A 14,856-nucleotide genomic window follows, 5' to 3' on the forward strand; every position below is an offset into this window, starting at 1 on the left:
CCTCAGCTCTTCAGCTCAAGGCTAGCACTCTACCACTTGAGCCACAGCGCCACTTCTGGCTTTTTCTGCTTATGTGGTGCTGAGGAATCGAACCAAAGGCCTCATGCATGCAAGGCAAGTGCTCTACCACTGAGCCACCTTCCCAGCCCCCTTATATCCTTTAGAAGTCAAGTAAACGTCTCTCCTGTGTCATCCATCTTTCTTCCCTATTACATCACTCCCAACAGTGCAGAAACCTGCTCAAGATGCTAGTTGCTGGTGGCTAACACCTGTAATCCTAGCTACTCAGGAGACTGATCTGAAGATTGTGGTTCAAAGCCAGCCAGGCAGTAAAGTCTGTGAGACTTCTATCGCTAATTAATGACTAAAAGCCAGAAGTGGAGCTGTGGCCCAAGTGGTACATCACTAGCCTTGAGAAAAAAGCTCAGGGATAGTGCCCAGGCCTTGAGTTCAGGCTCTAGGACTGGTGGGGTAGGAGGGGAGGAAAGGGGAGCTCAAAAAACCTACTGTCTTAAAATATCTCTGGAGCTCATGGAGCTCAGTAGTAAGAACTTACTTAGCATCACAAGGTCTTTGGTTTAATCCCTAACATGGAAGAGGCAAAAACCCTTCACAACACCTCACATCCTTTTTGACTATCCCTAAATTTCTGTGCTTACCTCACCGAAAAACTTCTCTCAAGTTGCCTACATGTACTACTGTCTCTATTTTCTTATGTTTCTGCTCATTTTTTAATCCCATTCTAGTTAGATTAACATCCATGTCTGACCCACCTGAATCTGTCCAAGATTACCAAAGACATTCTCCAGTCATCCAACACTAGCTACGTCTCTGGTCCAAGATTAGAACTCTCAACCCCTTGGCCAGCTGAAGCCTCCCCACTACCAGAATCCTCTGCCCTGGGATTCCACAACTGATTTGCTCTTAGAATTTCCTTTTCTTCAAGTCAAGGATCATATGCTGACAGACCACACTATGGTTGAATCCAGTCACTGAGTTTAAAAACTTCTCATTGAGTTACCAGCACCTACAATTCTGGAGATTTTACATTTTCGAAAACAGATTTCTCTTTCCTTTGAGGGTAAAAGACCTCAGTACATCAATATTGGGCCAATATTCTCACAAGAACAATCAGCTGAATAGAGGAAAAGCATCTCCATTGACGCTGAATGAGTCTAACGAAAGGGAGTTGAGGATTAAGCCGCATTACGGTAAAAACACTAAAAGACACTCCTTTGGGAGCCACCACAACACCTGGCAATCGGCCCCGTTAACTTCAAGGTCTGGCTGGGCGGGGTCCGCAGGCACTTCCAGGGGAGGGGGAGGAGCCAAAGGACTCCACCCACCGGGAACTTAACAGCTCCCGGGCAAAGACGAGAAATGAGAAAGGCAGGTCTTAAAACAGAAACTACACGGCGTCAAATACTCAAAAGTCCTTTCCGCTAAAGATGACTGTAGTGCACAAGACTCAAGTGGTCTGCTATCTCTCCAGGCTGAAGTCGCCTGGGAACTCCCAGAGTAGGCCCTGGTTCCCTCTGACCCGATTTCAGGAGACTCTTTTTCTAGGGAGTGAGATCTTCAGAAGCCTCTAGGCAAACACAGCCCTTCTTGCAGTCACTCGAGAGCACTGGACTCCACACGAGAAACAGCAACGCACAGATACCCGCTGGGCCTCACTCGGTGGCGGGCCACTGAGCCGCGGTTGACGGGCGGGTCCCAGTAGGGCGGAGACTGGGCGGGGCCGGGCCTAGGAGCCGCCCACGTCCCACAGACGGCCCCGCGCGCGCTTCCTCTAGCCACCCCCACTCCTCCAACTCCTAAGGGGTTTAGAGGGCCGGAGAGAGCAGTTTGGGAACCAGGTCAAACAGGCAGGAATCCGAAACGGCCCCGAGACGACGGTCCCCACCCAGGAAGCCCCACCCAACGGAAGACCGGACGCCACCACGCCAGCGAAGTCCACGCGCGACCGGGCGAGGGCGCGGGAGGGCGCGTGCGGCGTGACGACGCGACTCGCGGTGCGTCCCGTGACGCCATCGCGCCTGCTTTTGAAAGTTGGCGCCCGGGGCCGCCTCCCATGCTGCCCTGCGCCAACCCCTCCCCTCACCTTTCCTCCCCCGCCCTCCACTCGCCGCCCGGCCGGCCCCCCCCACCCGTCCCTTCCCTTATCAGCACCCGCGGCCCCGGCAGCGCCGACGCAGGCGCACTGCACCGCACCGCCGCCATTTTGTGTCCGAGCTTGTGGAGCGATTAAACCGTGCGCGGAGCTGCTTCTTTGGCGGCAGTGGCGGCAGCAGTAGCCGGTGCGGGCGCGCAGAGCTGGCCGGGGACGCCGGGTGGCCGGAGCGGTGGAGCGGCGGCGGAACGCGGGGGGTGTGGCGCGGAGGTAAGGGGGCCCAGGGTGGAGGAGGTTTCGCGGGCCGCCTCTAGGTGTCACGATGGGGCCGCTCCGGTCGGCGCTGGCTGTAGCCCGGCGCCAGCGCCGCCGCCGGGGGGTGTTTGTCTCCCTATACCGTCCCTGCTGCAGAGCGGCCGCAACCATTGCCCGCCGCCGCGGCCCGGCCGCCCCACTCCACACCCGCTCGATAGGCCTCCTGGCCGCACGCTAGGCCTCGGGCGGCGGCGGCGGCGGCGGCGGAGGCCCGCGCGCCCGGCGACTCCATTTTCCTTCCTTTGTCTCTGCCCTCGAGGCCGGCACTTGGCCCGGCTGATCGCCCTGCCGCGGCCCGCCCTCTGCCCTCCGCCCCTCCCGCGGCGGGTGGCCTCAGCCGAGACTCGGTCTCCGCGCTCCGGCTTCCTTGCTCGCTACTCGTTTAAGAGTTCAGACCCTCCCGCGGCCGGGCACGCAACTGAGTCCCAGAGCCCTGTGGGTGTCCGGGCCCCTGTCGATGCGTCTCGGGATACCCATCCTCCAGTCCACCCAGTCCCGGAACCTACCTGGTTGCTCCGAGTGCTTCCCCAGCCGCTCGGCTGCTCCGCGGTCGCTCCCAGTCCGCGCGTCGTCGCCGCTGGTCTCCGTCTCCGCCGAGTGGCGCAGGCGGCGCTGCTGCGGCTGCGAGCACAGGGACCCCAGAGCTGCCGAGAGCTCCCTCTGCAAGGCTGGCTGAGCTATTCGCGCCTCGACGCCGCCCGAGCGGGCGGGGGAACGTGCGCTCGCCGCCCCCGCCGGGCCCCGCTGCGCCCCCAAACTCGCGCCAAGGCTCCGCGCGCGAGCGGACTTCGTGCCGACCCCATAGTTGGCAGAAAAGCCGAGTTCCGCCTCAAGTAGCGTTTCTTCTGCCAGGCTTCCACTCTCTTAACCCCCTTGGAGAAGTAACAGCCTGTGTACATTCAGTGATCTCAATGGGACTGAAACAATTTCGCTCTGATCTCAAGTGACGTGACCATCTGAATTCGGGAGTTCTACGCTGGTTATTTTGATCGAGACGACCCTTGAGTCGGCCTCCGGTTTTTAATTGTCCTGGCGCTAAACTTCGTATACTTAGTACCTGATGCTCTAGGGCTAGGCATAGGCAGTTTCAGCCTTCGAGATTGTGCAACCTGATCTAAAGCGCCAGTAGGACAGAATGAATTTATTCTTGACTCAACTGGTAATTTGCCCGTACGCTGAAATGTGAGGGTTGGTGTTGTAATTGAATCCTGGGTCATTGCAGATGGTTTATAAATATCTACGCCTAATGTAACTACTCTAATAGCTAGCCGACTTCCTGCATTTCTCCTGTTCGACATTAGTAAACATTCGAATACAGAGTTTTCCTACTTTCTTTGAGTTCAGATCAACTAGGAAAGTGAGGATTCCATGTTTCCTATAGACAGGAAAAGAAGTTAAATTAGGGCATGTATTTAAAATTTACTGTCAGTAAGCCGTCCTGCATCATTAAAAAGCTTCCTATGTTGAATTGTCGAAGTTTAGTTCCCCTCCTCCAAACATACTACCTTTGTAGGGTACAGGATAGTACAATATATCAACTCCTTAGTGTAAAAAAAAAAAAAAAGGCTGGGTTGGTTAGCTCCACACACACTGGTTTGAAGTCTAGGCCTCATGCTTACTATGCAGCTGCTATACTACTTGAGCCACACCTAGCACTGCTACGACTTTGTGTGTATATGCCGGATCTGAGGTTTGAACTCTGGACCTGAGTGCTGTCCCTGAGCTTTTTGCACAAGTCTGCCTCTAGCTTGAGCCACAGCTTCACATCGGCTTTTTTAGCGGTTAATTGGAGATGAGCGTCTTTTGGACTTTCCTGCCTAGGCTGACTTTGAACTGCCATCCTCAGACCTCATCCTTCTCAGTAGCTAGGATTACAGGTGTGAGCCACAGTACCCAGCTGTTTTGATATTTTTAAGAAAGAAAAGCTATGTTAATTTATGAGGTAAAGGTCTCCACTATAATGTAATCCTGATAATGATCTGCTTCCGTAGACATCTTTTTGAACATCCTTTTTTTTTTTTTTAATACTGAAACTAGGGTTAGGCCAATTTCTCAGGAGCCGCATTAGAACCTTATTTGTGCAACTTTTATTTTTTGTGCTGGGTTTAAACTCATGACTTTTGCTCTACTACTGAACTTACACTCTCAGCTCCCTCATCCTTGTGTGTGTGTGTGTGTGTGTATGTATACTACTGGAGTTCCTGCTCTTCCCTCTCCCAAGTAAAAAGCAACTAAATGTGGCAGTATTAATGAAGTGTTAGGCTTGGGAATAGAACTACTTTTTATTTATTTTTATTGTGTTTAAGTGGTTACATAATTTCCCAAATTTCACAGTATTATGGGATAGTGATGCTCAGTTAAAGTCACAAACACATTCTAACTTTCCTGGAGCAAATTGTCTATCACAGTCTGTAACATTTATGAGTTCTGTGAGCTTTGTGATAGTTATTTCTTCTATGTTGGGTGATTTGTACATTTCTTTTGTTTTGCATAGCATCAGCTGTTCCCTCTTTCCCACTTGTTCCCTCCCTCTAGAACTACTTTTAATTGATAAATAATCCACTTATGTAATTCATTGCATTATTTTATGTTTTCAATCTTTCAAACTTCTGAGTGACAAGTGGCAGGTTTAAGATAAAGTCCACAGAGATTTAAAAATTAAAATGCAGCAAGTTTGTAATTGAGCCAAGAGTAATGCTTGTTTTCCCAGGTTAGAATTATGCTCTGCAAATCCTGTGTTGCTTTTATAGAGTCTGCTGTTCTATATGTGGTTTTGTTTGTACTAGTACCAGAGCTTGAACTCAGGACCCTTGCACTCTTACTCAGCTTTTTCTGCTCAAGGCTAGTACTACCTCTACCACTTGAGCCATACCTCCACTTCTGGTTTTGGGTGGTTAATTGGAGGTAAGAGTTTCATAGGCTTTTCCTACTTGGATTAGCATCAAACCTTGATTCTCTGATCTCAGTCTGCTTGAGTAGCTAGAATTATAGATCTATATGTGAGCCACCAGCACCTGGCGGTTTCTTAGTCTTATGCATTATAATGACTTAGTAGTGTAGACCTTATCCAACACAGTTGCTATTCTTTGGGGTCTGTATGCCAGAAATTATACTTTGGGTTTTTTGCTTGTTGTTGTTGTTTTGTCAGTCCTGATACTTGAACTCAGGGCCTGGGCACTGGCCCTGAGCTTTTTCTGCTCAAAGCTAGCATTCTACCACTTGAGCCACAGTGCCACTTCTGGCTTTTTCTGTTTATGCTGGGCAGGCACTCTACCACTAAGCCACATTCCCAGCTCCAATACTTTGTTTTTAGTGGAAAGCTAAACCTAGAGAAAATAAATTTGGGATAAATGGGTTATATCAGGGAAACCCAAAGACTCTACTTGTTTAAATAGTTGTAGGAGTAAGACTGCAAGAATTTTGCCTACATAAGAAAATTCTGCTTATTTACTTAAAGTTGTAAAAGATCCCACAAGATGCAAAATTGCTGGGCATCAATTGCTCACACCTGTAAACCTAGCTACTCAGGAGGCTGAGATCTGAGGGTCATGGTTCAAAGCCAGCTCAGACAGGAAAGTCCATGAGACTCTTATCTCCAATTAACCACCAGAAAACTGGAAGTGACTCTGTGTCTCAAAGTATAGAGTACTAGCCTTGAGCAAAGAAGCTCAGGGACAGCACCTCGGCCCTGAGTTCAAGGTCCATGACTGACCCCCCCCCAAAAAAAAAAAAAAAAACTTTAGTTACTATCTTTGTTTCATCCCTGCCAGTATCTTTATCTTCAAATCACCTGCCAGTATCTTTGTGTGTTCTTTCTGTGATATCATGTGTGAGTTCAGAGATAGGTCAGTGTATATAGGCAGTTGACATATCTCAAGGGTTTTGATATAATTTTTTATACTTGATATTTATTTTGGCCCACCCTTAGAACTTTCAGTGGCATAAAATTCTCTTCCCATTGAAGTATCTAGTGATACATGGACACCAATCAATACACAAGCCAGGCATCAGGCTGAAGAGGGAGGATCTCAAGTTTCAGGCCAGCCCAGACTACATAAACTTTGACTCAAAATAACCCAAACAAAGAAACAAACAAACCAGTGGCTCACATCTGTAATTCTAGCTACTCAGGAAGCTGAGATCTGAGGATCATGGTTCAAAGCCAGCCTGGGCAGGAAAGTTCATGAGACTCTTATCTCCAATAAACCATCAGAAAACCAGAAGTGGTGCTGTGGCTCAAGTGGTAGAGGGCTATCCTTAAGCTGAAGAGCTGAGAGACAGCCCCCAGGCCCAGAGTGCAATCCTCATGATCAACACCCCCCCCACCCCCAAAAAAAAGCCTTGTGCTGGTGACTCACACCTGTAATCCTAGTTAGTCAGGAGGCTGAGATCTGAGGATTGTAGTTTGAAGCCAGCCTGGGCAGAAAAAGTCCCCTTGAGACTCTTAATTACAATAAACCACTCAGAAAAAGCAGAAGTAGTGCTGTAGCTCAACTGGTACAGAACTAACTTTGAGCACAGAGTCAGACTCAGTGACAGTACTCAAGCCCTAGGACCAGCAAAAAAAAAAAAGTTTCTTGGATCAAATATACAAATCCTCTTTTGTGTTATAAGCTGCCTATCAACATAAGAGACTTTATTTAGCTTGGACTGAGAAAGAATAATCTTTTTTTGTTGACTAGTTAATTATGAGATGAATTTCCTCTTAGTATTTTTTTTTTTTTTTTTTGGTAGGTCATGGAACTTGAACTCTGGGCCTGGGCACTGTCCCTGAGCTCTTCATCTCAAGGCAATCCCTCTACCACTTGAGCCTCAGGGCCACTTCTGGATTTCATAGACTTTCCTGCGTGGGCTGGCTTTGAACCATGATCCTCAAATCTCAGTCTCCTGAATAGTAGGATTACAGGTGTGAGCCACCGGCGCCCAGCTCCTCTTAGTATTTTATATACTAAATTCTTTGCAAACTTTTTTGTTGTTGAGGGTACCCTCAAACTTGCCAGCCTCCTGAGTGTTGCGATTACAGACATGTAACACCAGAACCCAACTAATTATTTCTTTATCAATTACATCAAATCTTTAGTTTGCTCTCATTCCATGCTGCATGGTGCATTTTTGTGAAATTCATATTTCATACAATTATTTCTTTTTCTTTTTAGAATGATTGTGGATCTAGAGACAAAAAACAAGATGCACTAGTAGACGGACTGCTGACCAGGGACTTCGTAGCTGGTTCTATTTTCCTTCTTCAAACCAACTTTGCAGCCACGGAGCGGTAATTGCTATTTTCATTTCTTGCTCAAAAAAAAAATGGGAATAATGAAACTCTTAGACTAGAGGATTTTATGGGTATTTCTTGGGTATAGGAGATAGAGGTTATTGGGTGATTGAGAGCTATACAGCTTTAGAGTCAGAGTCCTGGGCTTGAAACTGTGCAGTGTCACAAACTAGCTGAGTGACATTGGACAAGTTACTTAACCTGTCTAATTGTACAGTCCCTGTTTCAGAGAGAAAAATAAGACCAACCTCAGTGTGTTCTTCAGATGAACAATAATTATGTAACAGATTAAATTCCAATCTGATTGTGTGTGTAGGAAAACTCCCAAGAAGTTGTGGCTGTTTTTCTGTAGAAAATTTTGAATTGTGTATTTTGATTATTGACAGATGACCTGAAATGTCTATGGCCTATGGCAATTTGTAATTTTAATGAGGAACAGAAGGAATGCTGTTTTTGGAGAAATTAATATTCTGGATAAAAATTGTCTTAATTCGAGCTATTCAATTTAGCTAATAATCTTCTGCTATAAAATATAATGAGCACTATAGAAAACTTGAAACAGTCCTAATAAATGTTGGAGTCTGCTCTGCTTTGGGAATCTTTTTTTTTTGGTCAGTTATGGGACTTGAACTCAGGGCCTGGGCTCTGTCCATGAGCTCTTTTGCTCAAGGGTAGAGCTCTACTGCTTTGAGCCACAGCTCCACCTCTGGTCTCAGGGCTAGGGCTGGGAAGGTGGCTTAGTGGTAGAATGCTTGCCTTACATGCAGGAGGCCCTTGGTTACATTCCTCAACACCACATTAGCAGGAAAAAAAAGCTAGAAGTGGTGCTGTGGCTCAAGTGGTAGAGCACTAGCCTTGAGCTGAATAGTTGAGGGACAGAGCCCAGGCCCAGAGTTCAGGCCCCATGACCAACAAAATAAAGTCTCAGGGCTAGCTTTGAAACTCGGTCCTTAGATCTCAGCCTTCTGAGCAGCTAGGATTACAGACATGAGTCACTAGCACCTGGCTTACTTTAGGATCTTGAAGTAACTAAGTAGGTATAGATATTAAAAGTTGTTTCTGTGGGTTGGGGATTTGGCTCAGTGGAAGAGTACTTGCCTTTCAAGTACAAGGCCCTGAGTTTGGTCCTCAGCTGGGGGTAAGGAGGAGCTATGGAAGTGGTTTCTCTTCAGGCTTATACAAGGCACATCTTTTTATCCCTTAAAAAAAAATGAAAATAATTGAAATTGTATAATGGCAAAAAGGAATGTGGAGGCAAAATTTTCAAATGCTAAAATTAGCTAAGCTTATATAAATGAATCATCTAAGTGACTACTAGAGTTTTTCTTAGAAGCTGTGCTAGAAGTAAATGTAGAGGGAGAAAGGAGGAATGAGAGCCCTATTATTCTTTAAGCTTCTGTTCTACAAATGAGCAAACTTGGTATCTTGCTAGATAGAAAGAACAAAGTCTGCTGTACTAATAAGATCCTGAAAAGAATAATGATACTGATTTGAAGAACTAGTAAGAAATTTAGACTTAATAGTTTGGGAAATGAGATCTTTGAAATATGTTGATCACTTTTTTATTTTTATTTTTTTGGGTCCGGTCGTGGGCCTGAACTCTGGGCCTGAACGCTGTCCCTCAGCTCTTCAGCTCAAGGCTAGAGCTCTACCACTTGAGCCACAATGCCACTTTCGGCTTTTTTTTTTCTGCTTATGTGGTGCTGAGGAATCGAATCCTGGGCCTCATGCATGCAAGGCAAGTGCTCTACCACTGAGCCACCTTCCCAGCCCCTTGATCACTTTTTTTATGTGTGTGTGTGTTCCAGTTCTAGGACTTGAACTCAGGGTCTGGACACAATACCAGATCTTTTTTGCTTCAGGATAGGGCTCTACTACTTGAGCTACAACTCCACTTCTGGCTTTTTGGGAGTTAATTGGAAATAGGAGTCTGCTGTCCCAGCAAGCTTTGAACCATGATCCTTACCAGCCAGCCTCCTGGTAACTAGGATTACAGGTGTAAACCACTGGTGCCTGATAGATAGATAGACAGACAGACAGACAGACAGACAGACTGACTGACTGACTGACTGACTGACTTTTTTTTGGTCGTTTGTGGGGCTTGAACTCTGGGCTTGGGTGCTGTCCCTGTGCTCTTCAGCTCAAGGCAAGCGCTCTACTGCTTGAGCCACAGCACCACTTTTCTACTGGTTTATTGGAGGTAAGAGTCTCATAGACTTTCCTGCCCAGGCTGGCTTTGAACCGTGATCCTCCGATCTCAGCCTCCTGAGTAGCTAGGATTACAGGCGTGAGCCACTGGTACCCACCCTGCCTGGGGCGCCTGATGACTTTTTAGAGTCGAACTGTGACTCAAGTGGTGGAGTATTACCCTTGAGCAGAAAAAGCTAATGGGCAGCAACCAGGCCCTGAGTTCAAGCCTCAGTACCAGCACAAGGGGAAAAAAAGGAATTATCATGTCTAGCTTATCTGTTTATATTCCCAGACAGTGAATCCACAAGATAAACTAACTTATTTGGGGAGCTTCTAAACTTAGGGGATAGTGAATAACTGGAAGAAATTAAAATATTGTAATATTTAGGTCTAGAGGCATGGTTCAAGTAGTGGAGCGCCCACCTAGCAATTTCAAACCTAGCTCCTGCCCCCTCCCAATGAGTGTGTGTGTATCATAGATATAGTTACATACAATTATATTTAACTAGTGGAATGCAAGCTATGATTTTCTGGCACATACTTATCTTTAACAAAATGAGGTGTGAATACCTGGGATTGGAATTCTTCTTTCTAAAGGCACCACAGGAGAAACACGGGAAAAAATACCTTTGAGCCATTAAACAGTTTCTTAGTTTGTCCCTGTTGTAGTCTACTGAGATATAGAAGTTGGTATTTATTGCTTGCGTAAGTGTTTCTGTCAGAAAAAATGTGTCTCATTGTCTTGAAAATGAACTGGACAACTTGTGGGTGGAGGGACTGGGAAGGTGGTTCAGTGGTAGAGCGCTTGCCTTGCATGCATGAGGCCCTGGGTTTGATTCCTCAGCACCACATAATCAGAAAAAAAGGTGGAAGTAGCACTGTGGCTCAAGTGGTAGAGCACTAGCCTTGAGCTGAAGAGCTGAGGGACAGTGCCCCCAGGTCCAGAGTTCAGGCCCCACAACCGACCCCCCCCCAAAAAAAAACACAAAAAACAACAAAAACCCAACAAGTTGTGGGTGGGAACAGGAGGGAAAAACTGGGAAAGAGTGGAGAAAGGGGTGATATTATCCAAAAGGAAATGTACTTATTACCTGACTTATGAAACAGTAACCTATCCCTCTGAACATTACCTTTATAATAACAATTAACTGGAGTGTACATGACAATTGGTAGATGACTAGACCAGATTAGAAGTGTTGTTATAAAGACCATTCTGATGATATAATTTAAAAGAAAAAAATGAACTATCAGAGTCTGGTTGGTCTAAAACCTTAAAAGTAAATTCTGTAAAACAATTTAGGAAACAAATGTCAAATTTTAACTCATTTTTTCCTGTCATTTTTGCTTTATGTTATTTTTTCAGATATAATCTGGATTATGCTCCTACTTGTGCCTCCTGTAGCTGGGGTTAAACACATGCATTACTATACCTGGCTTATTTATTGAGGTGAATTTTGATAACTTTTTGGACAGACTGGTACAATTTTTGCTCCTCAAGTAGCTGGGATTAAAATTAACTCAATCTTAATTAACAGTTTATATTGGTTTGTATTAGTTTTCCTTCCAATTCCAGTCAAATACTAAATCCAAAGCGTAGAGACCTATGACTCCTGTAATTCTGTGTGTGTGTGTGTGTGTGTTTTCATGGGTGCACTTGTGCACATGTACATGTACACACATGTATGCATGCCTAGGACTATATTGAAGTTTGATCTCAAGGTGTTTATTCCTTAGCTTTGTCACTTAAGCCTGGTATTCTACCACTTGAGCCACAGTTCCACTTCTGGCTTTTTTGGAGATAAGAGTCTCAAGAATTTTCTTGCTTGGGCTAGTTTTGAGCCTGGATCCTCAGATCTCAGCTTCGAGAATAACTAGGATTACAGGTGTGAGGCACAGATTCCTGAGACAGTCTTTTGTTTTGGGAGGTAGGGATGGTCGTGGGGCCTGAACTCTGGGCCTAGACACTGTCCCTCAGCTCTTCAGCTCAAGGCTAGCGCTACCACTTGAGCCACAGCACTATTTCCAGTTTTCTGATGGTTTATTGGAGATAAGAATCTCAAGGACTTTCCTGAGTAGCTAGGATTACAGGTGTGAGCCACTGGTGCCTGAGCTTGAGATACAATCTTTTTCTTTTCTTTCTTTTTTTGTTTTTTTTTGTGGGGAAGGGGGGGGTGTTTTGTTTTTGCCACTCCTGGGGCTTGAACTCAGGGCCTGGGCACTGTCCTTGAGCTGCTTTTGTTCAAGGCTACCACTCTACCACTTGAGCCACAGCACCAGTTCTGGCTTTTTCTGTTTATATGGTACTAAGGAATTGAACCCATGGTGTTATTCATGCTAGCAAGCACTCTACCACTAAGCCATATCCCCAGCCCTGAATTTTTTTTAATTGTTATTATAAAGATGATGTTTAGGGGCTGGGAAGATAGCTCAGTGGTAGAGTGCTTGCCTTGCATGCATGAGGCCCTGGGTTCAATTCCTTAGCACCACATAATAAACAGAAAATGCCAGAAATGGGGCTGTGGCTCAAGTGGTAGAGTGCTAGCCTTGACCTGAAGAGCTGAGGGACAGTGCCAAGGCTGAGTTCATGCCCCATAACCGACAAAAAAAAAAGATGATGTTCAGAGGGGTGGATTACTGTTTCATAAGTCAGGTAATTAGTACATTTCTTTATGGATAATATTACCCCTTCCCTCCACTTTTTCCTAGTTTTTCCTTCCTGTCCCACTCACAATTTATACAGTTCATTTTCAAGATAATGAGACATTTTTTGAGACAGGATTTTGCTCTATAGCCTAAACTTGCATTGAAATCAATCTTCCTTCAGCCTCCCTAGTGCTAGAATTACAAGCAAACACCACCACATGTGACTCCCTTCTATATTCCTCCCTCCCCCCCCCACACCCATCCCTATAACATTATTTGGGATTAAACTCAAGGTCTCCTGATTGTTAGCCATGCATTCCACCATTTGAGCTAAGTCCCCAATCTTGCTTCTATTACTACTAAGAAATAAGCAAGTTAATAAATTACTTCTTTTAGCCAGGCACTGGTGCCTTACACCTGTAATTCTAGCTACTCAGGAGTCTGAGATCTAAGGCTCAAGGTTCAAAGCCAGCCCAGGCAGGAAAGTCCGAGAGACTCTTACCTCCAATAAACTGGAAGTGGCACTGGGGCTTAAGTAGTAGCGCGCTAGCCTTGAGCTGAAGAGCTGAGGGACAGCGCTCAGACCCAAAGTTCAAGCCCCATGACTGACAAAAAAATAATAATAATAAAATAAGTAAATTACTTGTTTTAGTAATTTTCATTTTAGTTCAAAGTAAAATTCTGCTTCTTTTTTTTTTTTGGTTGGTTGTGGGGCTTGAACTCTGGGCTTGGGCACTGTCCCTCAGCTCTTCAGATTTTGTTTTTTTTTTATTGTTTAAACTTAAAAACTTCCACTTAAGCCACATATCCAGTCCTTTTTGCTTTAGTTAATATTTGTATAGAGTATTGCATCCTGCCTAGTCATGTGCCTATACCTCAATCTACCTATATTTTAGGCTTCTTGGTATAGGATAATTAAACATGGGTCACTACTAGCTATTGTATAAGAAGGGATTCTTGAAATTTTTCTGTCCTAGGTAGCCTTGAATCACAATTCTCCCTATCAGCCTTCCAAGTAGCTAAGGATGACAGGCATGAACTACCATGCTTGGCTGTGTTTTAGATTACTTTTGTTTCTTCTAGCTAAGAATATAGTAGCTGGTACTGATGTAGTAACTGTATCTTTTTTTCCTTTTTTTTAGATTGTCAAATACATTGTTGCCATTTATTACCATTTTGCTATTTGGTACAGATGTACATTGTTGAGTGTAAGCTACTAGTTTTTCATTTAATCTTAAAGGAGACCTCCTTTACTAAATAAAAATTGCCTTGATTCTAAAAAGTGGCTGATGTGACTAAGTCTGAGTTGTAGAGACAATAGGATCAGTGGCCACAAAACCACAAGTAATTAGTTCACTTCTTTGTGTGTATCCATTTCTCTCCTTTTTCCCTTCTGTCATACCTTGAACTTTGTCTTCCTACCTAAGAAATCATTGAAGCCAAGTGTTGGTGACTTAACCTGTAATCCTTGCTATCCAGAAGGCTGTGAGATGAAGGGTAGGATCTAGGTTCAAAATCACTCTGCTAGAAAAGTCCATGAGACTTTATCTCCAGTTAACTAACAAAAAGATGAACTAAGCCCAGTACTGGTAGATCACACCTGTAATCCTAGCTACTCAGGAGACTGAGATCTGAGGATCAGGGTTCAAACCCAGACCAAGCAGGAAAGTCTGTGAGACTCTATCTCCAATAAACCACCAGAAAACCAGAAGTGATGCTATGTCTCAAGTGGTAGAGCCCTAGCCTTGAGCTGAAGAGCTGAGGGACAGTGTCTAGGCCCAGACTTCAAGCCCCACAACCAACAAAAAGATGAACTAACAAAAAGATAAATTGTGGTTCAACTGGCAGGGTGCCAACTGTAAGCAGGAAAGCAAAGCAAGAATAGGAGCCCCTGAGCTCAAGCTCTGGTCTCTGGGGGAAAAAAAATCATTTAATATTGGTTGTACATAGAATAGAAGGGAAACTTAATGACTTTTTCTTTAAGAAACATAATTATAGACTACAGATTTTATTTGAAAAATGAACAAAAAAAATTTTTTTAATTTATCTTTTTACCAGTCTTGGGGCTTGAAATCTGGGTCTGGGCACTGGCCCTGAGTTCTTCAGCTCAAGTCTAGCACTCTACCACTTGAATTACAGCACCACTTCCATTTTTCTGGTGTTTAGTTGGAGATAAAAGTTTCATGGAGTGGGGCTGGGAAGGTGGCTCAGTGGTAGGGCGCTTGCCTTGCATGCATGAGACCCTGGGTTCGATGCCTCAGCACCACATAAGCAAAAAAGGAAAAAAGCCGGAAGTGGCGCTGTGGCTCAGGTGGTAGAG

At 45.1% G+C, this 14,856-nt stretch overlaps 1 protein-coding gene across 1 annotated transcript in view; it reads left to right on the plus strand.

Moving 5' to 3' along the window:
- The first annotated feature begins 2,196 nt into the window (after positions 1-2,196).
- The window catches only part of Ctcf (CCCTC-binding factor (zinc finger protein)), a 52,206-nt gene continuing 39,546 nt past the window's right edge, over positions 2,197-14,856 (plus strand). Inside the window, exons 1-2 of the mRNA XM_013012660.1 lie at positions 2,197-2,383; positions 7,585-7,700. The gene's annotated coding sequence lies outside the window, so the exon portion shown is untranslated. The remainder of the gene's footprint in view (positions 2,384-7,584; positions 7,701-14,856) is intronic.

Source organism: Dipodomys ordii, unplaced genomic scaffold (genome assembly GCF_000151885.1).
Source record: "Dipodomys ordii isolate 6190 unplaced genomic scaffold, Dord_2.0 Scaffold18, whole genome shotgun sequence".
Taxonomy (NCBI): Eukaryota; Metazoa; Chordata; class Mammalia; order Rodentia; family Heteromyidae; genus Dipodomys; species Dipodomys ordii.